This window comes from Vombatus ursinus, unplaced genomic scaffold (genome assembly GCF_900497805.2).
Source record: "Vombatus ursinus unplaced genomic scaffold, bare-nosed wombat genome assembly UNPS02009062.1, whole genome shotgun sequence".
NCBI classification, from domain to species: domain Eukaryota; kingdom Metazoa; phylum Chordata; class Mammalia; order Diprotodontia; family Vombatidae; genus Vombatus; species Vombatus ursinus.
In genome coordinates, this window is record NW_020948840.1 from 2,271,209 (window position 1) to 2,281,724 (window position 10,516).

A 10,516-nucleotide genomic window follows, 5' to 3' on the forward strand; every position below is an offset into this window, starting at 1 on the left:
CTAGGATTGTTTCATTGTTGTTTAAAGTATGAACTATTTTCTAGTCATGTTTCTCTAGGCATACACATTTTATTCTTTGCCATCAAGTACAGGACTTAATATTTGTCCCTATGAATTCAATTAAGTTCACCAAACATTTTAAGCACTTACCAGGTTCAAGGAACAGTGTAAAATTCTGGGAATATAAAGACAGCCTTTGCCTTCAAGTAGTTTATGGTCTACTGGGAGGGGGCCATCTCCAGTTGTCCTAATCTATATCTTGTCAATGGACCCAGATGATTCCAGAGGAGAAAGTGTGGTTGGTGACTTGCACAGCCCTCCCTCACTTAAAGCCAATTCACTTGCAAGTCATGGCATCACCCTCCTGATATCATAGTCCTCTTCAAGAATGAAGCACAACACATAACACTCTAATACTCACTAGCTGTGTGACCCTGGGCAAATCACTTAACCCCAATTGCCTCGAAAAAAAAAAAAAAGAACAACATTCTACTGGGAGATACAGCATGTACAGAAATAAGTAGATACAAGTTAACTTGAGTAGCAGAACAAACTAACAATTGAAGTGATTGAAGAAGGCTCCATTAGGCATAAGGGTCCTACTACAATAAATAAAATGCTAAATTTGGAGTTTTCAAGACTTGAATTTGAATCTTGCCCCAAATACTTACTAACTGCGTGACCTTGGACAAGGCACTTAAGCTCTCTTGGCTTCAGTTTCCAAATCCATAAAATGGAGATAATAAAAGGTCTTGCTTCCCAAGGTTGTTGGAAGGACCAAATGAAAAAACATAGATAAGTGTTAGCTATTAGAGGAGATGGCATCTAAGTTGAGTTTTGAAAGAACATAATGATTCTGAAATCAGAAATAAGGAAGGGGTGATTCCAGGTATGTGAATATGCGAGTGGTGGGAGATAGAATGATAAATCACAGGAATAGCTTGTATCTATCTAGTGTCCCCTGGTTGAAGCAAGAGCTTACAGAAAAGGGGACTCACATCCATCAGAGAAGCCCAGGTCCAAAGTACCAAAGGGCATTAGAAGAGATAGGAGACACAGAGTTACCCGTGAGTCTGAGGGGGTTGGGGCTTATTCTTGAGCTGTATCTTCAGGACACTCTTCATTCCTAAGGGATGAAGTGGTGAAATGAATACAACTCTGGGCCTGCAGTCACAAAGATTTGAGTTCAAATGTGGCTTCAGATACTTTGTAGTTGTATGACCGTGAGCAAGTCACTTAACCTCTGTCTGCCTCAGTTTCCTCATCTGGAACATGGGGATTATAATAGCACCTACTTCCCAGGATTGTTGTGAATATCAAATGAGATAATATTTGTAAAGTGCTTAGCATAGTACTTGGTACACAATAGACACTATATACATATTAGCTATTATTATTATAGGAGAATTGCCAAATTAAGCTTAGTCCTGCCCAAAGAGCCTAAACATCAGGCATTTACTGACTGAGATCCTTAGTCAGAAGTCTCTGCCACTGCCATTCTCCACTTGGAAGCAAGTTCCCTAGTGTTCGAAATGACTAATCATGCTCAGTCATCACAGAACTTTACAAATTATTGTGTCCTGATTTAATTATTATATGGAGTATTCCCCAGTAGAATGTGAGCTCCTTGAGAAAAGAGATTGTTTTACATTTTTTTTATCATATATGAACAGTAAATTTCACATTTTAATATTTGATCAATATCTCATTTTTTCTTCCTAGACTAAATTAGCCATCATAGAATTGTTTTTGGTTGTTTTTTTTTCTTAATCTGGAAGTGTGGAAAGAGCCCTGAATCTAGAGTCAAGAAGACCTGAGTTCAGATCTCATCATAAGTACTTGCTAGCCTGATGACCATGGACAAGTCATTTAACGTCTGTGGGTTTCTTCATCTGTAAAATTAGAGTACTGGATTTGATGACCTCTATGGTTCCTTCCAGCTCTAAATCAACGATTCTATAATAATATGCTGTTGGTCGACCTGTAAATTGGGCCAACTGTTCTAGAAAACAGTAGGAATTATGTGGGGGAAAAAAGCCACTAAATCATTCACACTCTGATCTTGTTAGGTCACTACTATAGGTCACTTTATAAAGATCAAAAAGAGAAAAAAGATCCGATATGCACCAAAAATATCCATTGTTATACATTTTTGGTAGCAAAAACCTGGGAAAAGAAAGTGTAAATGGCCAAACAAATTATGCTATATGAATGTAACAGAATATTATCAAACCATAAGAGATAAAAATATAAGATATTCAAAAAAACATGAGACTTTTATGACTTAACACAGAACAAATAAAGCAGAACTGGAACAATACTATACATAATAACTATAATAATGTAAAATAAAACAACACTAAAAAAAATCAACTGAATTCAGCTTCAATACAATGACCAAACTTGATCACTGGAAAGAGAACAGATAAAGAAACACACACCTTTCTCCTCTTGATAGATAGGCAAGGGACTACAAGTACTGAATATTGCACACTTTCATCTCTCTTAAATACTCTTTCTGGCTCCCAGGCAGGTCCACAGTTAGATCTCTCTCAGACTTTCTGGCCTTCTTAGATTCTGAATACTGGCTAGGCCTATGGAGACTTCTCTTTCTCCTGATCAGACTTTCCCAACTAACTGTCAAAGGAGGTTGCTGTGTTGGTTGATTTTGTTCAACTTTGTAACTCTGTTACAAGGGGATGTTTAGACGGTGAGGTATATTTGGAAATTACTGTGACAGAACGCTACTCTAATTGTAGGCATCATCATTATCATCATAGCTAATATATACATACATATACACACATATTTGTGTGTGTGCTTGTGTGTAGCTAAAACTGTGCTAAATGCTTTGCAATTATTATTTCATTTGACCCTCACAAAAACCCTGTGAAGTAGGTGCTATTATTATCCCTATTTTCCAGATGAGAAAACTGGGGCAAATAGAAGTTAAATGACTAGCCCAGAGTCTTACAGCTAGTAAGTTTCTGAGGCCAGATATGAACTCAAATCTTCCTGACTCTAGACCTAGTGCCTTATCCACTGTAGCACCTTAACTGCCCCTAAAAATAGTGAGAAGCCCACTTGCTCAAAAATTCTTGGCAATACACAATTACAAAACACTATTCACACAAATAAAGTCAGATCTAAACAACTGGAAAAACATCAGTTGCTCATGGGTAGGCCGAGCTAATATAATAAAAATGACAATTCTACCTAAGTTAATTTACTCAGTGCCATACCAATCAAACTACCAAAAAATTATTTTATAGAGATAGAAAAAATAATAACAAGATTCATTTGGAAGAACAAAAGGTCCAGAATATCAAGGGAATTAATGAAAAGAAATGCTAGGGAAGGTGGCCTAGCCATTCCAGATCTTAAATTGCATTAACAAAGCAGCAATCATCAAAACTACTTGGTGCTGGCTAAGAAATAGAGTGGTGGATCAATGGAATAGGTTAGGTATGCAAGACATAGTAGTCAATGACTTGTAATCTATTGTTTGATAAACCCAAGAACCCCAGTTTTTGGAATAAGAACTCACTATTTGACAAAAACTGCTGGGAAAACTGAAAAAGAGTATGGCAGAAACTAGGCATAGACCAAAATCTTACACCATATATCAAAATAAAGTTAAAATGGGTCCATGACTTAGATATAAAGGCTGATACTATAAGCAAACTGGGAGAGCAAGGAATAGTTTACCTATCAGATTTATGGAGAACAGAAGAATTTATGACCAAACAAGAGACAGAAAACATTATGAAATGCAAAATGGATAATTTTGATTACATTAAATTGAAAAGTTTTTGCACAAACAAAGCCAATTCAACCAAGATTAGGAGGGAAGCAGAAACCTGGGAAAGAATTTTTACAACCAGTGTCTCTGATGACGGCCTCATTTCTAAAATATATAGAGAACTAAGTCAAATTTATAAGAATACAAGTCATTCCCCAATTGATAAATGGTCAAAAGATATGAACGGGCAGTTTTCAGATGAGGAAATTAAAGCTGTCTATAGTCATATGAAAAAATGCTCTAAATCACTATTGATTAGAGAAATGCAAATCAAAACAACTCTGAGGTACCACACACACACATCACACCTATCAGATTGACTAACATGACAAAACAGGAAAATGATAAAAGTTGGAGAAGAAGTGTGAAAAATTAGAACACTAATGCATTGTTGGTGGAGTTGTGAAATGATCCAACCATTCTGGAGAGCAATTTGAAACTATGCCCAAAGGGTTATAAAAATGTGCATACCCTTTGACCCAGCAATAGCACTTTTAGGGCTGTATCCCAAAGAGATCATAAAAAGAACCCACATGTACAAAAATATTTATAGCAACTCTTTCTGTGGTGGCCAAGAATTGGAAATTGAGGGGATGCCCATTAATTGGGGAATGACTGAACAAGTTGTGGTATATGAATGTAATGGAATATTATTGTGCTGTAAGAAATGATGAACAAGCAGACTTCAGAAAAACCTGGAAAGACCTTTATGGACTGATGTTGAGTGAAGTGGGCAGAACCAGGAGAACGTTGTACACAGTAACAGCCACAGTGTGTGATGACTAACTTTGGTAGACTTAGCTCTTTTCAGCAATACAAGGATCTAAGATGTCTCCAAAAGTCTCATGATGGAAAATGCTATCCACATCCAGAGAAAGAACTATGGATTTTGAATGCAGATTGAAGCATACTGTTTGCTCTTGTTTTCTTCTGTTTTGTTTTGTTTCTTCTTTCTTGTGGTTCCTCCTATTGGTTCTACTTCTTCTTTACAGCATGGCTAATATGAAAATATGTTTAATAGGGAAAAAAAGAAAAGAAAAAAACAATTCTTGGCAATATTATCATTGATCATGGACAATTGCCTTGTGGCTCCTTGGAATGACAGAGAAGGGCTAATAATGTGTTTCTCCCCCTACCCATTACCCCAGCTCTCACTATAACAATGGGTCTTACAAAGGAACCAAGGAATGTAACTTTAAGACTATAATTTCTTTTTAATCCTTATATTCCTGGTGCTTAGCACAATGCCTTGAATTAAGTAAGTAATAAACAAATATTTGTTCATTTGCATTGAATTGATGGGCCTTGGGACTGGATTGAGGAGGCAGTTCTCTGTTATTACAAGTCATGCTCCACTTCATGTAGATCTGGTTTGTTCCTTAAAAAGGCATAGCTGGAATATCACTGTGCCAAAAGAAACATATGTAATAAATATAGAGAAACATGAAAAGACTTGTATGATCCTATGCAAAATGAAGTAAGCAGAACTAATAAAACAATATACATGATAACTATAAATGACAATGTACTTAAAAAAAAATAACAACAACAAAATAATCAAAATTGAAAGTTGTGGATTACAATGACCAAGCTTGGCTAGTTCCAAAGAAGACATATGTGAAGACACTTCTTCTCCCTGTCTCCTTTATAGAAATGGGAAACCAGAGGTGTGGGATATGTCATATAATGTCATTTTTTTTTATATGTATAGATTAGTTTTTTGAAATTTTTTTTTTCCATTCCATGTATTTAGCATAAGGGACAATTCTCTGGGGAAGGAGTGGGAAGAGAAATCTAATAGGAAATATAAATGACATAATAACAAAAGATATCAACTACTTTTTAAAGGGATGGCAACTCAAAATGGAATTAACTCGAATCAAATATGGCACAGAATTTGCAATGCATAAAGAGCAATTTTGTTTTTTGGTGAAAGGTAGAAGAGAAGAAGGCTAGAGATATGCTAACTAGTAATGAGAAAGGTTAATATGAATGTGGCTTTAAACCAAAAGCAGTAAAAAGCATATAGGGAAGGCCCACATAGAACTTCCCCTCTCTCTTTAGACTCACTTTTAATCCAGTGGCAACATTTTGATTTTTCTTACATACTCTTTTTCTCTGGCTCTGAGTGAGGTCCACAACTACATTTACCTCAGATTCTGGTTTTCTTTCTGGCTACTTGCCAGGCTTATAAAAGTATCTCCCTCTTATAACCTGGGGTTCAAGCCTATTTGTATAAGATTTGTTATTGATGGAGAATGAATTTGATACATGAGGAGCAGAGTTAGCAAGAGCTTGGAAGAAGAGAAACACTTGGTCTTCTGTTTTCTATCTTCAAAAGAGAACATTTGAGGTTCCAGGCTCTCTTCATGGAGAAGTTCCTGGAGGAAGAGAAAGACTCCAGGAAGAAGCCAATATGTAGAGGAGCTGGAGCCTCCCGATGTCTTATTTCCCATCTTACTATGCTAGAGACTTTCAGGAATTGGTCCTTGTATGAGTTCAGGCATTCTCTCTGAATCTGTGTTGGAACAGCAGGATAGCTCGTTTACCTGTATTGCCTAGTATATTAAAATCCATAGAACTTTTCTGATTTCCGTTTGTTCTCAGCTTGGATAAATGAATTTATTTGTTATTTACCATGTGTGATGATCTTTGTGTAGCTGACATTTGTGGAAAGGGAGTTAAGCCTTGGATGCATAGCCTTGAGCACTCCTTCCTCATTGAAGGGATAGTGACATGGCATGGAACTAAAAATTATTCCTCCTAGACAAATACTATTTAACAGGGCTAGAACCCCTTTCCTAAGGATAGCAGACTAACCAGCATCAAGGTCTCAACCACACTGCTTTCCTATTGGCAAGAATCAAAGACTTCCTTGGAAAAGAGTGGGCTAAGGATATCCTAGAGCTATCTATCCACCCTTCTTTGTGAGCCACATTTAGAGAGACCCATGTAGATACACCTAATCTATATGACCAAGACACACACATATACTTAGTGACTCCCATACAACCAGATTATATCTTGGTCTCTCTCTGTGTTCCCTCCAGGTTTTTTGTTGTTCAGTCATTTTCAATCATATTTGACTCTTCGTGACCCCATTTCTTAGCAAAGATACTGGTTTGTCATTTCCTTTTCCTGCTCGTTTTCCAGATAAGGAAACTGAGGCAAACAGAGTTAAGTGACTTACCCAGGGTCATACAGATAGGAAGTGTCTGAGGCTAGATTTGAACTCAGATCCTTCTGCCTCTGGGGCCAGCACTCTATCCACTACTAGGGGTGGGCAACCTGCACTAGACCACCTAGCTGCTCCTCCAAATTGGCAACCTGCAACCACATCAATATTTTGTTTTCCCAGCTGGTGACTAGGCCATCTTTCATTCTCTCTATTCCCCTTTTCTTTTCTCTCTTTTTTTTTCATCCTTGTGTTAGAGTTTAGAACTGGTATAACATAAACTCAAGACCTTTCATCATTCCTACTGCTCTTCTCTGAAGCTCTCCAGCTTATCAAAATCCCTCCTCCCACATATGTAGTGTTAGGCCTAGTCCTGGGTGTTGCAGTTCAGGAAGAACATTGATAAGCTAGAAAGTGTCTAGAGGAAAATAGCTAGTATTTTGAAAGTCATTGAGTCCATGTTATATGAGAATCAAGTTGAAGAAACTGGAGATGTTTAGCCTGGAGAAGAGAACACTCATGGGCAATAGGAAGGAAGGGGGTAAAAGAGGAAAATAAATATAATAAATAAATAAATGAATGAATGAATGGATAAATAATAAAATAAAATTAAAATAAAAAAATAAAATATTGACTTCAAGTATTTGAAGGGTTGTCACGTGAAAGAGGGATCACATTTGTTCTGTTTGGATCCAAAAAACAGAACCAGAAACAATGGATGAATGTTGCAAAAGGGCAAATTTATGCTTGATGTCAGTCAGCTAACAGTCAACAAACAAGCACTTACTAAACGCTTACTACACGTCAAACGCTGTGCTAAGTGCTGGGAATATGAAGAAAGTAGAAAACAAAAAACATGGTCCCTGCTCTTAAAGAACTCACGTTTTAGTGGAAGTTACAGCATGCAAATAACTATGTATATACACAGTCTACACAGTGTAGATGGAAGGTAATCTAGAATGAAAGGACTTCAGGGTGGTGGAAGGAAAGGCCTCCTGAAGAAGGTGGGATTCAAGCTCAACCTTGAAGGAAGCCAGGGAAGCTAGAAGGTAGAGATGTGGTGTGAAGCATTCCTGGCAAGGGAGCTATTCAATGCAAATGCATCATGTCAGGAGATGGAGTGCCTTGTGTGAGGAATATGTGAGTAGGCCATTGTATCTGGATCATAGAATATGTCAGTTAGTCAACAAGTATTTATTGAACACTTACTATGTGCTAAACTAAAAAAAAGAGAAAAAAATAGAGAACATTACAAAATGCAAAATGGATAATTTTGATTACATTAAATTGAAAAGTTTTTTCACAAAGCCAATGCAACCAAGATTAGAAGGAAAGTAGAAAACTGGGAAAGAATTTTTATAATAAATTGCCTCTGATAAGGGCCTCATTTCTAAAATATATAGAGAATTTAATCAAATTCATACGAATACAAGTCATTCCCCAATTGATAAATGATCAAAGGATACGAACAGGCAGTTCTCAGATGAAGAAATTAAAGCCATCTATAATCATATGAAAAAATGCTTTAAATCACTATTGATTAGAGAAATGCAAATCAAAACAACTCTGCAGTACCACATCACACCTATCAGATTGGCCAACATGACAAAACAGGAAAATAATGAATGTTGGAGAAGATGTGGAAAAATTAGAATGCTAATGTATTGTTGGTGGAGTTGTGAACTGATCCAACCACTTTGGAGAACAATTTGAAACTATGCCCAAAGGGTTATAAAAATGTGCATACCGTTTGACCCAGCAATAGCACTTCTAGGGCTGTATCCCAAAGACATCATACAAATGGGAAAAGGATACACATGTACAAAAACATTTATAGCAGCTTTTTCTGTGGTGGCCAAGAATTGGAAATTGAGGGGATGCCAATCAATTGGGGAATGACTGAACAAGTTGTGGTATATGAATGTAATAGAATACTATTGTGCTATAAAAAATGATGAGCAAGCAGACTTCAGAAAAACCTGGAAAGACTTGCATGGACTGATACTGAGTGAAGTGAGCAGAACCAGGAGAATGTTGTACACAGTAATGCCACGTTGTGCAATGACTAACTTTGATAGACTTAGCTCTTCTCAGGAATGCAAGGATCTAAGACATCTCCAAAAGTCTCATGATGGAAAATGCTATCCATATCCAGAGAAAGAACTGTGGAGTTTGAATGCAGATTGAAGCATACTATTTGCTCTTTTTTTTTCCTTCGGTTTTGTTTTGTTTCTTCTTTCTTGTGGTTCCTCCTATTGACTAATGTGAAAATATGTTTAATAGGAATATATATGTAGAGCCTTCATCAGATCGCATGCTGTCTTGGGGAGGGAGGTGATGGGGGGAGATTTAAAACTCAAAAGCTTATGGAAGTGATGGTTGATAAATCAAAATAAATTAATAAAAAAATGAAAAAAAAAACCAGCTCCTGCTCTCAAAGAGTTCACATCTAACAAGCGAGACAAAATGCTAACAACTCTGTATAAACAACTTATATACAGAATGGAGAAAATCAAGAGAGGGAAGACACTAGCATTAAGGGGGAATCAGGAAAAGTTTCTTGTAGCAGGTAGAATTTCAACTGGAATTTAAAAGAAGCCAGGGATGCCAGAAGACAGAGATGAAGAGAGAGAGAATTCCAGGCATGGGGACAGTCAGTGAAAATGCCCGTTGTCAGGAGATGGTGTCTTGGGTGAGAAGCAGCAAGCAGACCATTGTCACTGGGCTTCAAAGTATATGAAGTGGTATGAGGTGTAAAAAGACTGGAAGGGTTGAGGTAGGACAGATTATGAAAGGCTTTAAATGCCAAACAGGAGAGTTTCTATTTGATCTTGAAACTAATAGGGAGTCACTTGAATTTATTAAATAAGATGGTAACACAGTAGGACTTCTGCTTTAGGAAGACCACTTTGGCAGCTGAGTATAGGATGAATTGGAGTGAGTGAAATGCAAAGCAAAGAAACCAATTAGAAGGCTATCGTAGTTTAGGTGGTGATGATAGCCTGTATAAGGGTGGTAAGTGTATGTGTGGAAAGAAATACATGGGGGGCAGCTAGGTGGCACAGTGGATAGAGCACCGGCCCTGAAGTCAGGAGGACCTGAGTTCAATTTTGGACTCAGACCAAACACTTGACACTTACTAGCTGTGTGACCCTGGGCAAGTCACTTAACCCCAATTGCCTTTAAAAAAAAAAACTAAAAAAAAAAAGAAAAGAAATACATGTATGTGAGTAATGTTGTGAAGGCAGAAATGACAAAATTTGACAATAGATTTGATCTATGGGGTGAGTTTGAATGAGGAGTTGGGGTTGACTCTAAAATTGTAAGCCTGGTTAATTAAGAGGATGGTGCTGTCCTTGATCACAGATCCTATGGGAAACAGTGCAGTTTGTATTTCTACTGTTAGTTTTTAAAATTATAGTAGTTTTTATTATAGTTACATGTTTATGTAATTCTTATGTCAGAGGAAAGTTTGGAAGAAGGGAGGACTTGAAAGGAAAGATAATTATTTCTGTTTTGGACATATTGAATTTGAGATG